Raw genomic sequence first — 19,891 nt, forward strand, 5'->3', positions numbered from 1 at the left:
TTAGACTTTGAGGAAAAGTGATTAGTCATACTTTGAGAAAACGTCGGCTCAATTGTAAGATCTGTCAGCTTAATTGTAAGATCTCCATGTGAAAACAAAGGAGAGCTGCGAAATATGAAATATGATCTTCAGGAGCCAGGATTCTGCCGTGTGAAACTGGCCTATCTCACCCACCGCCAACATCTCCCTGTCCTTCCTCGCTTTCTCACAGGCTTCATCAAATTGAGCTCTATATCATTACAATTTCTATCAACTTAGTGGCACTAAATCTTCTTGCACTACATGCAAGCCCATATAGTATACAAGTATCTTTCCCTCAGTCAACCTATAAAAATATATATAGCCTACTTCAAATTCAATTAAATAATCGAATAGAACTTATTAATTCGATCCAAAATTGAGATAATTTTTCGTAACTGCAACATAACCCTAAGGTAGTGGGCAATTTCTAAAAATATATTTAACCACCTATTATGATCTCTTTTATCTGTGGCTATCATCTTTAAATTATCCGGATACAGATGGAAATTTACTGAGATGTTGCAATTATTAAAATGCTTATAAATTGATAATTATTATTAAACGAAAATCCAAATTAAATGCTGTAATTCACCCCGAAGACTTCTGCTACTGCAAATATTGACAACAGGGTGAACAGATGGTAATTCGATGAGCGCCACTATTCAAAAATTATTTGTCAGTCCGGGAGTCGAACCCTGTACCTCCTAATTGCCGGTCAGAAATGCTTACCCTTACAAACTGACAATCTCTGGATAGCAGCGCTCATTCTTATACGAAGCCATAGCGGCCAGCCAGTCTACAGATGGAAATTACTGAGATATTGCAATTATTCAAATGCTAATGAAGTAATTATAATTATTAAACGAAAATCTATCGAATCTAATGAAGTCACATACTTGTAGTGAAAATATATAGTCATCATCATAATCATCATGCTATTACAGTGGGTACTTCCAATGTATGATATATATTATGTAACGTATAGGTTCATTTGAGAAGAAAGTTCGAATAATGAGATAAATTTTTCAGGCTTTGTCTGCCACTTGACATTGCAAAGACTTCCTCGAAAGTACATTTGCTCGAGTATGAGTCTTCTTTTCCAAGGAATCACTTTCTTGCACATTTATCAGGCTTTTCTCTTCCTCCTCTCTCTTTTCCTTGTCTCCCACAACTAGAGTTCTTTCTAGAGAAATGCCTCTTCTTTGCTGGAGCACATTGATTCAGTGTGTATGTGTATGTTCATGAACGTGCCTCGAAGAATCCTTCATTTCTTTCATTCAATCCTCCAAACTTACATTTCCATTCTCCGGTTGCAATTTGCGAAATAACCTCCAGCAGCCTACATTAACATGCACAAGAATTCGGCCTCTAGAATGATGTGTGTTGAAGCAAATAGGATGACCAGAAGGATCGATAGTCTATTATTTTATTAGTAATATAGAATTGACACCTTTGTTCAAGTAAAATAATTTAACTTCTATTATTGGAGTTCTTGTGAATGTAATCTACCAGGAACGAAATAGTCAAGTCGAAAGTCGTCAAGATTGTGTTTATTTTCAAAACTTTCAATGTTTCAGTGCTTAATAATTATTGTAAAATATGAAAGATAATACGAAAATAAGAATACAATAAATGAGATACTCTATAATATTATATCATACCCAATGATTTACAATTCAACAACTGAAAAGAAATTCACAACTTCTTGGAAGTGAGCGTACATAGTTATAAAACCTGTGCGTAGGCTAGGCAAAATCTAAGCAATTTAGGCAAATTTCAACACACTTGAAGCGTCAACTGAATCTGTTTACTGAAATGGATAACATTTAATCATCCACTGTAATTTTCCACTGAGCACCAGGAATTTTCAATCACACAAAATGTTGGAAAATTTGGAAAATCTGCTCAACTCTTCGCTCTAGAAATACTGTGAATTCAATCAATAATAAATAATTATAGTAATGGATAACCTCATAATATTCTCCATTCAAGTTCGTGATTTCCAAAAGTCCTCGTTTCGTCATGTTCTTTCAAACGCGGTTCCAAACATGATCCATTCTCAGTTATTATCATAACAATATCATTCATCTTTCCAAATTGCCATTCATGGCTCAATCTTATCTCCATACATGACATATGATCGCATTTGGAATCAAATGGGGGCATTTCAGTATATAATATATATATATTTTGTGCTAAAGCTCTAGTTTCCTTTTCAACCACTTTTGACGAGCGTCACTTTGTAACACATAATCAACGTCCGTTTCCAATTCAGAGAGTGACTCTGATCAAAATTCATAAAAGTTTGTAGATTCAAAAAATCTATTTCCCAGAATGTTACATACAAAACTGAGAGTTACAGTACAATAAGTTATAAAAGAAACCCCCTACAAGACTACAGGTTTGTGTGTAGCAGGAAGTTCAATATGATACATAATAAGATCTCCCGACTTATCTGTCCTTACCTATAATGCATTATACGAGTGATATATCCCTATTATTTCCAAATGGAAAACAAACATAATAATAACTACAGAGAGTTCATTAAGAATCGTTTGTTCCAGTCACCTGACTGAGAACTCCCTTAGAATGATATCATCACAAGCCGGGGGATCATTCAACTACTTCTCACTTAAAGATGCAATGTATTCTCATATGAAGAGAAATAGGTTTTGTCACTCGGATTGCGTTCCTCGTGGAACATTCTTTATTAATGAAATTAGAAAAATAAATGGTGTTTGTAATATTTATGTAAACACTTATTGAAAAAAAAATATTTCTTCCAGGTGAAATAATTACGTTCAACTGTGTGAGGACAGTAAACTTATCCTTGAATATTTTCCGGTTTTATCTGCTGCATTTGATCAGGTAACTACTATGATAATTATAATTTTATTGAATTTCTCACAATACTGTAGCAAACTTGAGACTCTCTTAAGTTCTTATGTATCTTTATGGAGGATTCCATCATGATGTTTACATTCTCCTCAGTCACAAGCTCAGATAATAGAGTTGAGAATCATAAACACACACGAAATTTTCTTTTTACATCCTGAAACTGATAAACTCACATTAATTTGAGCGTCTGTCAAGGTTGATTTCTGGTATCTCATGATAACATGATTTTTTGATTGGAAATCACGTGTGCGATTGTTTAAATCGGAAATGATTACCTCCCTACATTCATGCCTCCTTCGAAAACCGTTTCCGAAAACGGATTCTTACAAGAAATTTTTATGTGAGCATCATCCAGCAAGAAAAAAAGTAAAAAAATATTTTTATAATTGAACGAGCGTTAGCGAGTTCTCACTTTTGACTCACTGTAGGCCAAAGTCGTTGTGCGTCTGTTTTTATGTTCCACAATAACTTTAGAAAGAATTGATCGATCAGCTTCAAATTTTGAACACGTATTCTTCGAACCTTTTTACGATCGTTTTTCGTTGAACAACAAATTGACTTACACCTTCGTCCTTTATAGAATACTAGCCGTCAGGCTCGCTTCGCTCGCCATATCCGTCTAGCCAGGGGGCTCCGCACCTTTTAAAATAATACTGATATACAAATACATTAAATGGGCATATGTAATAATTTAAATAGTGACAGATACTTGAATATTTAATTCTCATCAATGTTCTCAATAAGACTTCTCCCTTATTCATAATTACTTACGCAAATTAGTTTAAATCAAGCTTGATTTTTAAATGTAACCTTCGACGAGCTAGCTTTTCCAAATTTCTATAAATTCGTTGCACTGAGGGCCTATAAAATATTTAACAACTCACGTGAGCTGATTTTTCACTAATTTAAAGATGTGGCATGGATTCGCCTCGTGTGTCCTATGCCTTATTCCTGGTGGGCTGCTGTCGTCTTCTCCAATGGGAATAATCACTTTAATAACTTATGTCATAGAGTGACTTCACTGAGTTATGTCGATTACTTAACAGGAATGCTCTCATATTGATTGGTGTCCCGGTCGATCTCTGGCAAGCAAGTGGGCAGGTTATCTCCCTTATTCTTTTTCGGCGATACTCTTCCTATTTCTAAATTTACATAAAATTTGCATAGCTTCTGCTATTGGTGGATTTCAACAAATCCCCAATGACGTAATTTGATACTGTCAAATAGTTTGTAATACAAAGGCATAGTAATAAGGTATATATGAATATATTCACACTTAGATTTGATCCAATGCTAGTAACAAACACACATGCATTTTACAATAATTATATATTTTTATAATTTTAAAAAAGACCACGTGGTGACTTTTTGAAATATTTACTTTAGCGCCTACCAAATACTGGATTCTGATTGGTACATCACCAGTTTTTGTACAAAATGTGCTATTGTATTAATACGCCTAATAAAACTAGATCCCATTTCCTTTTTATTTTTATTATATTTTCAAGATTTTTATTTGCTCGTATATATACAATAAATACTTATATATGCTTTTAAACGTTTATGTCCTTTATTTAGCATGCTAGAATCTACAAAACCCTTTTTGTCCTCGTTTTATTGAGTACTGTTTACTTGCAATTATTTTGCTAGAAAGTATCTGACTGAATTTCAGATGTACAGCTTGATCGCTGTTGATGTTGCTGACAAGCGCTATTAACCTAACCTCAAATACAATATTATTATCTTTATTAAATGATTAAAAACGACTTCTGGTTTCTGGTTTCGTTAAATGAGACCTAATAATCCATTTCAATGAATGAATTTTATTTGTGCCAAAATGCACCGATATAAAGTGCAAAATTTCGGAAGACCTTGAGTATACATCGATGCTTAATTAAAAAAGGAATATTCCTACCAAATCTCATAGAATTCTATCAACAAGTTTGGCCATAAATGCGTTACATACAAACAGACAAAAGAAAATCCAATTTAAAACATAGACCTCACTGCGTTCGGTCAATTATTCTATCAGTGAGAAGTTACTTGTTAACATAACATTATTTCAAGTGGAAAGATTGCATTGTACATATCCAATTTTTTCGTCTCCTCTGACTCTAGAATGGGAATGAATCCCCTCTCTATTTTTTTCGTTATATATCGATAGAATATTACTAGTAGTTCCGTAAGCAGCAGACCTCGTGCAGTTATAAACCACAGTCTCCTCTAATACTGTCCATCAGAATAAATTCTTTCCTGTCATGTTGTGTCGGCGAGATATCGGTGTATAAATGATTAATGGCTGTTTGGGTTGCTGTATCGATAGTGCTGATAATTTGATGTAAGCTATGCTACTATCATCAAAAGCTTACCGAGTTGACAGCAGAGAAGAGTCGGGAGAAAATACTATGATACTTCAAGTTATCAATTGCATGCCTCACTGCATGCAACAGCACACACAAAAGCTGTTTTTTCACTAAGTTACATTGAGATTTTGAATAATTGATAATTTCTCTGATTGCCAATGAATCGCAACCAGAGGAGTTTATTGACAAAACATGTACATAGTTGTTATATTATTATACATACAAAATTGCTGATACTAAGCTTAGTTCTAATTATGATACCCCACTATTATAATTTGTGTCGAGCTGATCATAATATTCTTTACTAAATCATGTATAAAAAATGTAATTAGTAATTTTAGTTATAAAGGTTTGTTAGTTATTAAAGATAGAATAAAAAGAAGACAGTAGTTCATTCTATATCCTATTCACAATGAGCTCCTCGGTCTGGTAAATGCCAGTATCATATATAACCAATTCCGTACTGCTCTTTTAAATCTATTTATATTTATTTCGTCCTTTGCGTTCTGCGGGATTTTATTGTAAATTCTAGGACCTTAATATTGTACAGATCTCTGACCAAAAGCTGTGTTCATTCTGGGAACGAGAAGAAAATTCAGATTTCTAATTCTGGTGTTGTAGCTATGGAAAATTGAATCGGTAAAACTTGTATTCTTCTCAATATAAATTACTAAAACTAATACGTATAACTGTCTGACGCTGAGAACTCTACTTTCGGTGAACAATTCACTTGTTGGGAAACAGTTTTTTCTGTTTGTCATAACCTTAAGAATACGTTTCTGAGCTTTAACAATTGAATCTATTAAGTTGTAATTTTCTGCACCCCAAACCAACAGTCCATATCTCAAAAGTGACTCTACAAGTGAGAAATATACTATTTTAATCATATATTTACTACTTATATGACGAAGCTGGTAGAACTTATAAATGAGCTTTCTCATTTTCTTAGTTGTGTACGATATATGCTCATCCCATTTCAATCGATCATCTACAGTTATACCTAGATATTTAACATTATCAGAGCGCTTAATGAGAGGACAATCACAGTTTCGATAAGCGCTATGATAATGTTAAAAATCTAGGTATAATTGTAGATTTTCGATTGAAATGGGATGAGCATATATCGTACACAACTAAAAAAATAAGAAAGTTCATTTATAAGTTCTACCAGCTTCGTTATATAATTAGTAAAGATATGATTAAAATAGTATATTTCTCACTCTTGTAGAGTCACTTTTGAGATATGGACTGTTGGTTTGGGGTGCAGCAAATTATAACTTGATAGATTTAATTTTTAAAGCTCAGAAACGTATTCTTAAGGTTATGACAAACAGAAACAACCAATTGCACACATTTACATACCAATTGCATAAAATTGCATGCGTCATCGCATGCAATTTATAATCCACTCGCCAGCTGATTTATGATGAATAATTTTATATTCTGATTTTTACTCTGAAGGAGTAAGACGCGCATGAAGGAGGCTACTTTTCCTTTCATATTATCCTTGGAATGCAAAATCTCCAAAAACCTTGTATATACGTCGACGCGCAATTTAAAAAGGAAAATACCTATCAAATTTCATGAAAATTTATTACCACGTTTCGCCGTAAATGCGGAACATATAAACATAAAGAGAAATGCAAAATCGTCGACTTGAATCTTGGACCTCACTTCGCTCGGTCAATACGTACTCTTTACACGTATAGGTTCTCTTGTTCCTCTATTCACGGATCTATAATCCAAGTAAGATTATATTGGGAATGAAGGTTGATTTTAAAATTGACAGAGTCCAGAAATCCTATCTGCAATATCAACTTGGGACTATGCCTTCGAATAATGTTATTTGAATACAGATAAATTCAAATTCAAATATGCAAGATACAGGTAACTACCTACATTCTGATCTCATTCTAGTTTGGGGCTCTATGGGAATTCAATAAAAATAGCACGAATAGAAATAGAGAGATAATCCTGACGAGAATTATTTTGTCAATCATGAATACAGTATCAAGATCTCGAGCACAAGATCAAAAATCTGTCCAACAGAATAATTGCTTGCTGAGAGCAAATTTACTTTGAATCAAGATCATTAATAATATCATAGAGAGTAAAGAGGAATTAAATTATATTGCTCTATTAGAACTCAAGCTGTATTTTGAATCATTGTTTCTCCAAATTTATCAATATTCGCGTTGATCATAGAACCATGGAATTAATTCATAATTCAATTTGACAGGATAATGTCATATTTTAGTCGGTTCAGAAACATGAAATAATTTATCTTGCCGAGGGAGGTTGAACATAATAGGCAACACTGTGTGGGGTCGATCATGTTTTGAAAAAATACACTACAAGTCTCTGGAGAATATCTCTGGTGAAAACTCAACTTACTATAGTATGAACAGAAGAATATTGAAAAGCAACAATATCTTTATCAATCAGTATGAGTCCATGATTTATTGATTAATCAATAAAGTTGATATCTTGATTGGATATAATTATAATCTTGGTGTTTTATTCGATTCTATCTCTCCCAGTATTCTAGTGTTGATGCACCTTATCCCTGTAGAGTAGAGTATTATTGGAATGGATATACAAAAATCATCAGGAGAGTAACAGAATTAGGAGCAAGCCGTTGGCAAGCGGAATACAAATGCAATTGGCTGCATTCAGAATTGGAAATTTGATTAATCAGGCCGCCTTTGCGACATGAAAGAAGAGATGGAGTGAAAGGGGGAAAAGGGGGTGGCTCTATTTTCAATTCAAACGAAACGTCTACCCTTGTCCAGCCCTCCTTGCCTTAATGAATCATAGGAAGGCGTTTTACAGTGAATGAAACGAGAGGTGGAAGGAATTCACTTCTCTTTCAACTCATTCCATTACACTGGCAGAATAGACAGCACCACAAAAAACTTTATTCACGAATTGAAAGAGGAAGACGAAAGCCATTTGATATTTTATAATAATTTTGGACAGTCCTCTTGCTGAAGCCAAGTTTATTTCTTCCTTGAATATTGATTCTCCTTCAAGCTTTCACATTCTGCAATTTGCTAAAATAATAGAATGGATTTAAATATATTATTAATTAGGAAAATTTTGGTTGGGTAGATTAACTATTGAACTTGACATAGAGACTTCAATTCAGAAGCTGGTTTTGCAAACGTGGGAACTTTACTAGGCGTACTTTCTTTAAAATTTACGAGAAATTCCATTCAATGAAACTATTGAAATGCTTCAATATTTTTTCTGCTCGTTTGTAATAACTTGTTTTGGAAACATGCTCCCTGTATGAACCGCTTCAGATACGACCTGTTTTTGTGTTACGCCAGTACTGTGCAGAGGATGGTTCCTTTCTGGCTGACACCTATAAAGCTCAAAACAAACTGCTAGCATGTGCTCGTGCGTTACATTGAGCGTCACTCGTACGAGCCCAACTCGAACCAATTTCGGTAGATTTGCATGTATATGGTCGAAATGACAAGGGCATCTCTATGGTGTGGCGGGGCGGGGAAGAGGAAGGCACCGGGATATTTGCATTTGATATGAACCCGGTTTAAGGGGTGGAGGGGTGGAGGGGAAAGTTCAGCCGCACACAGATGTCGACACGCACACGGATGCATGCTGCTCGGTGCATTCAGGTGTCTCTGCTCGACGATTCTAATTGCACGCTACAATAAACAGTTGTGCACAACTCCAACTCCACTGGTCACCAGTAGGCTTTCGCCACCCAACCATCACCAGTCATCACCACCGCCACCGTTACCCTTTTTTAATCCATTTGACCGACTAATACACTTATGTGACGACATCTTTATCTAGATTGGTTAACAGTGAAAAAAATCTCAATCAAAACATTTTATCAGTTCTTCATGAAATCGTCGTACCTTAATATTTTAAGATACTTGACGTAATTCCCTTACGTTGGTTTGTGAGACGAAGAAAGGAAGAATATTACTAACCAACATAATACGATAGTAAAACATGTAATAACACTTGTTTGTTTGTTCTCAGAAGCTTTCCAGAAACACTTATCAGAGTATATGAAATGTCAAAATTAATAACGGATAACACAAAAAAGAGAAAAAATTACACAAAATAAGCCTCTCTACACACAAACTCTTCCTTGGTATAGAATACTCCAACCATCAAAAAGCTCCTTCTGAAAAACATCGACATCTTCACAATTTTTCAAATGAATAGGAAGTTTTCTCATAAATTCAAGACTCATATATTGAACACAGGATAAATAAATTGGTTGGTTTTAAAGATTACTATCATTGATTATGATCATTGAATAAGAATGTAGAGATATTTGTTCATATTCTGTCTATGCTATGACGTGGGCTTGTAAATTCAATTATGAATATTATGAATTGCTAACCAAAATCTAAAACAGGAAGGGAGAATCTACCAGTAGCTAGAAATTAATAAACTAATTAGAATTTACTCTGGAATGTGTTGAGGAAATCTAATAATTGAGAATTGAGGTTCATCTCATATTGGCAAAAGGCATGCTTCATGGCCTGCCATTATACAATACAGATGAGCTGAGATCGCATTGTTCTACTGGTATAATGAAGCAGCAATACTATTCCCTGAAACTGATATCAATGACTGGAATTCCATACTCTGGTCGTTAGCGAATTTCATTCAAGTTATTGTCACATTTAGGAATTCAAATTGTTATTATGATAAACACGATTATCATGGATGGCATGACAAATGCTATTGTTCGATTTGTATAATGAATATTCATTACACTCCATATTGTTTGGTTCGTTCTTTATGACACTATGTACCTGATTATAGAGGTTCCTGATTATAAAAAGGTAGTATAAAAAGGTGAAAATAAATATTATTTATCGATTATTAAACTATTTATGGCTTTTTAAAAAACTCGGTACATGATATTATGTGACTGTGCACCGCAGTTTTGATAATAAAATTCAGATCGAATAATGTATCGTAATGTGATACATTATTTGTCATATTTTGTGAAATCTGTGCAATGTTCAGTTTTTCCAACCATTATTTTGATTCATACCAGTATTATTATCGTAAATCACTAGAAATCGGGTATGCATTTTACTGAACTTAAATGCTTTGCAATTGGATAATAGTGGGTCCCATTCGCTCAGTATACTAAGTGAATACAATACAACTTCCATTCTATATGAATATTTGAAATTTATTTAGAAAAGTGTTTTGTATTGATTCATACAGCAGAAATATAACACAAATATCATTTCCACATCAATATAATTTGAAGCATAAATACAGTATCAATGACTGACTGACCAAGTCAAAACTAATGACTGGTATTCCAGTTTAGATGCAGTTGTGAGACAAATTTCAGGATATCGTTGCTGTGCAGACTTTATTCGCTCTATTTTGATACAATAACGTTGATCAGGTCGAAGGAGAAAAAAATAAAGCATCATGGTGAAGTGGTCTCTCAGTTTTTACAGATCTGCTTGTTCAATTGTGCTAATTCGAGGTAAAAAGTTAGCGGTACGTTTTGCCATACATGCTCTGACAGTGTATATATTGTGTTTCTGGGATATGATGATAATATAAGAGTGGTAGTGATGTAATATACTAATTAGAATATATATGATGTAATATACTAATTATCTATAATATGATGTTATAATTTTCTGGGTGTGGGATAAGAGGATATATTAGCGTGGCTTGAGCGAACCACATGCCTCATGCAGTCCATTAATTTCGAAGCCGACTGAAATACAATCCTTCCCTTGTGTGCTGCATATCACATTCCTATTGTGAGAGTGGGATGAAGAAGCTTCAGCTCCCATCTCCGTCTGCTGTTGATTGATTCGGATTGAGCTCAGTAATGAATTGAATTCAATCATACTCTATCCGCAAACAACTGAACAACATTTTGATCTTCCAATAACATATTCGCAGTTAATCAAGACTCTGTCAAAAATGCATTTTCATATCGCCAAACTTTAGAAGATATGTACAGCTAATTACAATATTTTCATTATAGTTCTTTCTTATTCAAAATTTGTCTGATAAGTAATTTTTTAGAATGAATTCATATCAATCTCTGGAAAATATTATGCGAATAGATGCACCTATGTTGTCATCTCTTGTTTCTAATAATGGTTTTGTTCCGTTTTGAATGGAATTTCCTTGGTCTTCTTCTGATTCAAAATTAAAATACTAGAGGTAAGCTATTCTGCCCTCTATTACTCTTGAGTAGTATTCTCATCTATAGTACTCGAGAGACCCGACTCCTTGTGTTTATTCTTTCTGAATAATATAGGAAAGACTGAGAATGTGATTAAACCAGCCAGCTAATACCTCTCATCGAAGTAGAATGGAAACAATTCGAGCGAGTACTGTACATCAAAACCATATTATGTTTTTTATCAATATCTCTATATTTGAAAGATCAGAAGCTTTGGAGAGATCTGAAACAAGAGCACCTACCGCAGATCCACCATCCACAGATCTCAGTAGCCTACCTCATCCATGAAAAAGAGCGTCACCTGTGGACGAGTCAGGTCTAAACTAAACTGTCGAGGGGACAGCAGCAGGCTGTAGCCGCTCTAAGTGCTCTCTCATTCTGTGCAGATCAGCGTATTCGAGATTCTTAAAAAATACTGGTGGATTTACTACTGGAAGATATTTTCGAAAATGAGAACTGTCCTGAATATTTCAACTTTGATGGTAAGTAACCAACCTGCTGTTGAAAAAAAAATGTGAGAGGCTCTACTATAATATTCTGCTGTACCCCTTAACAAACAGTTTGAAATGTTATAGCAGTCATAAGAATGTTTTAATTCTCTAGTTTCTTTTTTCTTGATAAAATTATTCAGAGTGGGTATCCTTTGATAAATATTTTTGAAAAACTACAGAGCTATTTGTTCATCTCTTGTGGATTCTTGTGAAGATTTAATAAATTTAGTCTTAGACTGAAGCTTGTAGTCCTAAAGCTATCTTCTACTCTCATAGACCAGCTCAATTTGTATCATAGATATTTATATAAAAGGATGTATTAACTATTAAATATGTAGGCTACGGCAGGAGGATCGATCGTTTTCTTCTTGGAATAGCTTTCTCTGAATTCAGAGTCTATTATTTATTCTTGGAGTGCAGCAAATGGGAATCGAATAAGCTATAGGACAATGAAAGTTGAATTAATTTCAAGAGAGATTATTCTAGGGATAAATTAGGATTCCATTCCATTGCCATAGGAAGTGAAACTAGTGGAAAAAGGTGTTGGTGATGAGGTGAGGTGAGATGGAATAAGCACATAAGAGAAGTATATTAGCATTAAAGTTATGGGATATCCCCCTTGCCGAATCATTGCAGCCCTCGCCACTAGTTCTGCTTTTAAATAAGGATGAGTGTCACGTAGAAGCCAGCAGAGAGCCAGCCGGAGGAGCACCACAATTCATCATCATTTATTACCCCACAGTTTCTTCCAATAAGAACGCCAGCCAACTCACATGCCTCCCATCTCTTCACCCATCAACCACCCACTTCCTCCTCCTCACAAAAGAACCTTCAACTCACTGGAGAACCACTCAAACTTTTCTCAACTTTTTCAAACTGAATCAGTCAGAAATTAACACTCTCACTGACTCCTGATGGGAATAATTGACCGAGCGTAGTGAGGTCTAAGATATAAGACGGTTTTGCATTTATCTTTTTGTATTAAAGTATAAAATTATATGTTCCGCATTCAAGCGAAACGCAGCAATTGATTTTCAAGAGATTAAAAACACTTGAAAACTCACACTATAAACGAAAATTCTCGAGAGGTGGGGGCTCCCTTTGTCAATCAAAAGGAACTTTGTCAATCCCTTTTTGATTGACAAAGGGAGCCCAGCTCTCGAAAATTTTCGTTTATAATATGAGTTTTTAAGTGTTTTTAATCTATTTCTGTCGTGTGTATCCTGTTTCAATTTATATTATAAAACTTTAAAGTGTTTTCTGTTATCTGCTATAAATATATATATATATATATATATATATATATATATATATATATATCGACCTAATACCTGCCAAATTTCATGAAAATCAATTGCTGCGTTTCGCTGTGAATGCGGAACATATAATTTTATACTTTAATATAATATATATATATATATATATATATAAGGTTTTCTGAATTTTTTTCATTTTTAAGAAAATGAAAGAAAAGATTTACATGCAATTATAACAATTCCAAATAACATGGTATTTTCTCTTGAGCTTTCTTTGTTTTCTCAACTCGGGCAGACCAGTTTACAGTATGTTTTGTAGGAAATTTTCTTTATGTGATTGTTGTTTACAACAAATGATTAGTATTTTAGTATTGTCGATACGTCAACCCAATCAGCTACTGGCCGTTTCCATACCGATATCTCGCCGACACAACAACACAGAATTTACTCTGATGGACAGTTTTAGAGGAGGCTGTGGTTTATAACTGCACGAGGTAAACTGTTCACAGAACTACCAGTGATGATAACATATTAAAACAACGTTATCATGGTAAAGTGATGAGAATCACATTATTATGAGATCCATTCCGTCATCCAGGCCAATCTAGAAAGCTGCTTGTAGATTTCTGACTTGTTCAATTAATGTGTTTTCCCTCCAATACTCTTAAAGATACTCAAAAATTTTTTTAATCCTTCTCCAGGTTGATGTGAAAAAACAAATATAATATGATGAACGGATCACATTTAGAAACATGAATAATTTCAACTCTTCATGAATATTGTTAAAATTTGTTCTGTTATGTGAACATGTTTTAATGTTGAAATGTGTTTAATGAGATTATACAAATGAGCTCAAACTTTCTTCTAAGGTCCGCAGATTACATAATATATCTGAATTTTGATTTCTATCCGACCTCCGACGTAATTGGGACTCAGTAGAGATTGAAGAGAATGAATGACAACGCACATTGTTACTACTGCCGAGTCAGGATTCATTTTCTTCAAGGGCCGAATTCAATTAAATCGCGTTGTATCATCTGATGAAATGGACTAGAAGTTCTCCTGAAATGGAAATACGGTTGAGGTTTGCTGTGTGCGGTTTGATGAGAAAAGGTTTCATTAAGTGTCGGTCAGTACAGTGGGCGTGCGTGTGTGTATGTGTGGGTATGTGTGCTCAACTACTGCATACCATGCCTGAGCCACTGACTACTCTGCCACTGTCCACTGAATTTCTGTGTACTGTGTCCATTCTGGTCGGCCTTATATGCTTACAATTATTGTGGCCCAGCTGAATTCTATTGTCCCCCAGCACACCACACTGGATGTGATAATATTCCAAATTCAACTCCTAACCACGTTGTAAACACACACGAGATGTCTTCTAGTGCCAACAGTGTTTTCTAAATTTGAATCCACGCTGTAAAACCTGCGGCAAAATTCATTGAGAATGGAATCTATTGCGAGAATTTATTATCAAATGATCATATATTTTGGGTGTATGAATTCGAATTAAAAGAGAAACACATAAAGATGCGTACAGACTTTTGTGCCACGAACACGTGCATTTCGCTTTTCATCAGCTGACTATTTCTTTGAAACATACTGTTTCTATACAAATGTACAAATACAGATAATATTGCACAAGCTCAAGGAAAGTGAAAAGTTCGTGTTCGTGGAGCATAAGTCTGTAAGCACCTCAAGGAAACCCTTTTATACCGAGTTTCACTTTAGCACAGTTGAATAAGAGTGTAACCATATTATTATCTTCCATAATGATAATAATAAACTTATCATTTCTTATCATTTTTGAAGTTACCGTTTTTGAAGTTTATTCCATTGCTTTTCATCTCCGAATGAGCTAATTATGTGAGATTTATAGCACTACTCCACTGTGACTTTCCTTTTTTTCTCCCCCTGCATTTTAGCTCCTAAATAAGGACCTGTTTCATGTTCAATTATTATTGTAGAAGCTCCAATGATATGAGCGCATGTTCTGAATAATGTGATTAGGATTCAAATTAGTGACAAAGAGAATGATTGGTAATTTCACAGATAATTAAACTTTCTTCATAATAAACATATCTTAATTTGTAATCTAGTGGTAATTTATTTATTTATTTTTATTAATCCATTCATTGTACAAAACACTATAATCATCATATAGTTTTGAGTAAAAACTAGGCTGAGCCTGTACTATTTCTCTCCAAAAAATTGTGATAGAGTGTTTATGTTAACCAAAGATTGAGGTTAATTCGTTTCTAGGTTTCACTTTCAATTTATACGATTTATGCTGGTATCATGATGGCTAGCCAATGGAATAATCAGAAATGGAAAGGAACGTTTGAAATTGAACTGCAGTATTATTTCAAATTTGAAAATTATAACTAGACCTTGATGGTAGGAGTGGGAGAGTAATGAAACTATGCATAAAATAAAATTATAACACATCTGGAAGTTCGGATCCAACCTAATGATGTAGGTACACTCATCTTTACATCATCATCCGTGTCATTGCCCATGCACAAGCCTAGAGCTCAAGTGTACATCTCTAGTTTTGAAAGTTTTAAGGATTTCGCTTTTTGAATGAATATTATGGATCTATTCAATAGTTAGAAGTATGATAATACTGTAGAAATGCGACACATCGCGAATAGAATGTGATTCAATACTTGTTGGCGAAAGTTACTTGTTAGCAGTCTATGCAGGTGGAGTCAATCGCACCCTGCTGAGAACTTATGAGCAGTATGTTAGCGGGGATGTTGCTCACCCGATAGATGGCTGGTTTTCTAGTGTGACATTGTTCCCTATCAGCACCAGCGTCAGCAGTTTTCAGCATCACGTGTCTTGCACGGTGCTAGTGCAAGACGGTGCAAGACGCTTTTGCGTCCCGAGTCAGTCGTTGCGCACTTCCCACTTTGCACGCTCGTCGTGTTAGTGTAAAGTGTAGCCCTAACTGCGCCCAACTGCTTCACTCACTAGCCCGGCACCCGGCAAGATTTATTTCTCGGCTAATCGCGTTCTGGATAGATGAATTCTGTGCATAGCACATCCGCAGCAACCAACCAGAGCAGCCATTGATTTATATGCGGCAAGACCTTGCGGTGTGAGTGAGCCGAGCAAGGCGAGAGAGCTGTCCCTGGCTCCTGCCTCCAGCACTCGTGCTGTGCTCACTGCACACTCGGCAGCTATAGTCGCAATCTCTTCAAACCGTCAGCATTTGTTAAATAAGAAGCGTTCATGTTAATCATGACAAATGCTGACAGTCCAAAGTGAGTGGACTGTTACCGGTTGACTACTTCCTCTTCTTCTTCTTCTTCTTCAGTCACTACCATTGTCTTAACTCATACACACTAATATGAAATTCCAACAATCTGAGAAAAACAAATTTGTTTGTGAGATATGAGAGGATATTATTTATTTCCTTTTGGAAAAGGATGGTTCTGTCTGAAGATTCAAGCATCACTAGCTGAACATTCCTACACTCATACTATCGAATTTATGGCATTGAATTGTTCAGGGTTGAGAAGTTTTCGATTAATGATAACTCAAGATGTAGAATTTTCACGTTGGCGTGAAAAACAAAAATCTCAATTTCATGTACATAAAATCTTTGTATGACTGATTCAAAATTTATGTAGTTGATAAATAATTAATTGACCGAGCGAAGTGAGGTCTAAGATTCAAGACAACGGTTTTGCATTTCTCTTTATGTTTATATGTTTAAATGTTTATATTATGTTTATATGTTGCAGCAATAGATTTTCATGAAATTTTAAATGTATGTTCCTTCTTGAATTTCGCGTCGACGTATATAGAGGGTTTTTTGAAATTAAGGATAATACAAAAGGAAAAGGAGTCTTCTTCTAACGTCAATGTTACCGTGAAAATCAGACTATAGAATTATTCATCATAAATAAGCTGTCGAGTGGATTCAATGTAACTTGGTAAAAAATAAGCTGCTGTGTGGACTCAATTGCATGCCTCATTGAATGCAATTTTCATGCACCATCAAATGAATTATTGATTGAGTGCAATAGCTCATGCAATTAATAATCAAAATAACATAGTATTGTCCCTCGACCTTTCTCTGCTTTCAACCCGGGTTGACCTGTTGCCAGTATCTCTTGAAGGAGATTAGCTTTTGATGTTAGCATTTTTGATACACCAACCCCAACAGCCACTGACCGTTTTCACACCGATATCACGCCGACATGACATACAGACAGGATTTATCCTGATGGACAGTATAAAGAAGACTGGTGGTTTATATCTGCGCGAGGTCTACTGTTCACAGAACTACTAGTAATACAGTACCAAATACCGTACATTCGTAACGTGCTGGTAGAAGAAAATTGAGAATACGAAATCAATGTCCAAAGTAGTAAAATTCCTGATAAGGAATTGGAGCTTCCAACATACAGTGCTTCCTCGAGCGATTATTCACACTCATAATATGCCTCTTTTTGATACAAAAAATCAATGAAAATTTAGTTGGATTGTATGAAATCACCAACGATTTCCTTGGCATCAATGTGATATTTGTAGGTTGTTGGTGAAGTTGATTTGTAAGGGAGAGTTCATTGCTTGTATCTAAACAAAATGTGTATTCTATCGTGAGAATTTGTTACCTTCCTCGATTTGACAGAATTTTCGATTAAATGTAAAAACACTACAGAAGCTAACTTTACAGCTTTTTAAATCATCTCGAGTGTCATCCTCAGTTTTAATGTCTCGCCTTTCGACATACTCTTGAAATATTTCAGAAGTGTGATATAAGAAGTTACACCTTCTTAGTCACAGTCACAGTCACAGATTAGGTTTCTGTTTTGGGTCCGATAAAATTAATGGTATTTTAAAGTCTTGTCAGTGGTGAAAAGTATTATTGGCTTTTAGCGGTGACGGCTTTTCAAGATACTCACTACGAAAGAAATTACCACAATGTTTGTTAACTGTGATGACTTTTGAATAATGAGATAGAGAGAGGTATTAGAACGTTATTAACAGTATACTGAAAAAAATTAATGATATACTCAGCTTGATAATAGAATGTCTCTATTAGATAAGTTGAGTAAAAGAGAATCCCTCCTTCAATATTGTATTATTTTGTCGGTGGAATCTATAGTGTGAACTAAGAAAAAGTCCACAAACGATAAAACTTAATGTTTTACCATAGAGTAAAGAAAACTATAGATTTTCAATGCGTAAAATCTTTTTTACTCATAATCTATGAGTAAAAATCATTTTGTAAAACATCACATAATGAGTAAAACTATAAAACTAGGATTATTGTTGTCATCTCTGGTTTCACGCATACGCGCCACTCGATGCTTGCTTTCGTGAGATTTGCTGCCGCCTCATTCAGCGATCGAGACACATCTCTGAGCTGTAGAATCGTAAAGTTTTGTTTGTCTCAAAAAGTCTCCAGATAGAATCATGATTTATTTTTACATGTTTTCAATTCTCAAATCAACACAATTGCTTCCCAAATATCATAGAAGAGCAAAGAGCATATAGGAGCGCCAACCTACATTTCGGTACAAACCACATGTGATTTGAACCGCCAGTATAAAGTTTTGCAGGAGTCTATCAAAATACATTCGGTCTCTTAATATTTTATTCATTATAGATGTTTATATTCATTCATCAGGATGGATTTTCTCCTCTAATGCTAATATTCTAATATTCTTCTAATAATGCTAATAATCCTCTAATATTTCTCTTTTGTTCCAGGTAAGCTGATGAATAACATAGACAAGTGAGTCCTCTCTTTTAATATTCAGAAAGTAGTTGTTTCTAATTTATTATTATTGTTCATGGGAAAAATATATGATCATGGACTCATATAAAAATGATAATTTTTAATTAATCATGAATTAATCGTAACAAACGTAATATTAATAAAACACTGAAAAATATAAAACACTTGAACTAGCTCCACCCACTTTTATTCTTCTTATAACATCAGTTATATTGATGTTCCAATTTATCCTCAACCTGGTCGCAATAGAGCCATCTCAATATTGAAATAGACTGGATGATCATCTAGACACCATCAAACTCTTTTTTACGGCTTCTATAACAATTTTTCCGAACTTTCCGCCCACTCTAGTTTAGTCGCTTAAACTCCAGAATTGTTATGATACTGTTCATTCTTATGATTACCATAGGCCATCAAATTTTATCACCCGATATAATACATTATAACGAGTTATCACTTATTTGAAAGCCGCAACAAAACGAGATGGGAATATTGCTTTGCAAAAATAAAGAAGGGCGTGAGCGGGGGGGGAGCGTTGTGAGCCATACTTTTCCTTTCAAAATAAATAATATCCAGGGCAGACTCTTCCTGAATGCAGCCATTTCATTTATGTTTTATAGGCTATTAGTGTCATTTATGCTGAGAAGGGGGCGAAACTTTAAAGCAATTTTTGTGATGCTATCTCATTCATGATTTGATTTATGTTCGTTCAGAGCATCCTCCAGTAACCTCGCAGACTCAGGCCGCTTGGAAAGATCTCTGCAAAGTCGCTATTGGCATATAGCAAATAGCCTTTGCATTAAAATGATAGCCTTTTCATATCAACACTGGTATGATATTTATTCCACTGGATATGAGAATTCTGAAAGATAACTAGACCTCTG

General features: G+C 34.7%; 1 protein-coding gene across 4 annotated transcripts in view; it reads left to right on the forward strand.

Moving 5' to 3' along the window:
* The window catches only part of LOC111044278 (muscleblind-like protein 1), a 586,938-nt gene that overhangs the window by 17,084 nt on the left and 549,963 nt on the right, over positions 1-19,891 (forward strand). Inside the window, exon 2 of one of the 4 annotated variants that reach the window (XM_039424188.1) lies at positions 2,808-2,889. The exons of the other annotated variants lie outside the window; for them this stretch is intronic. The gene's annotated coding sequence lies outside the window, so the exon portion shown is untranslated. The remainder of the gene's footprint in view (positions 1-2,807; positions 2,890-19,891) is intronic. 4 annotated transcript variants of the gene reach the window in all.

The sequence above is a fragment of the Nilaparvata lugens genome, chromosome 3 (genome assembly GCF_014356525.2).
Source record: "Nilaparvata lugens isolate BPH chromosome 3, ASM1435652v1, whole genome shotgun sequence".
Taxonomy (NCBI): domain Eukaryota; kingdom Metazoa; phylum Arthropoda; class Insecta; order Hemiptera; family Delphacidae; genus Nilaparvata; species Nilaparvata lugens.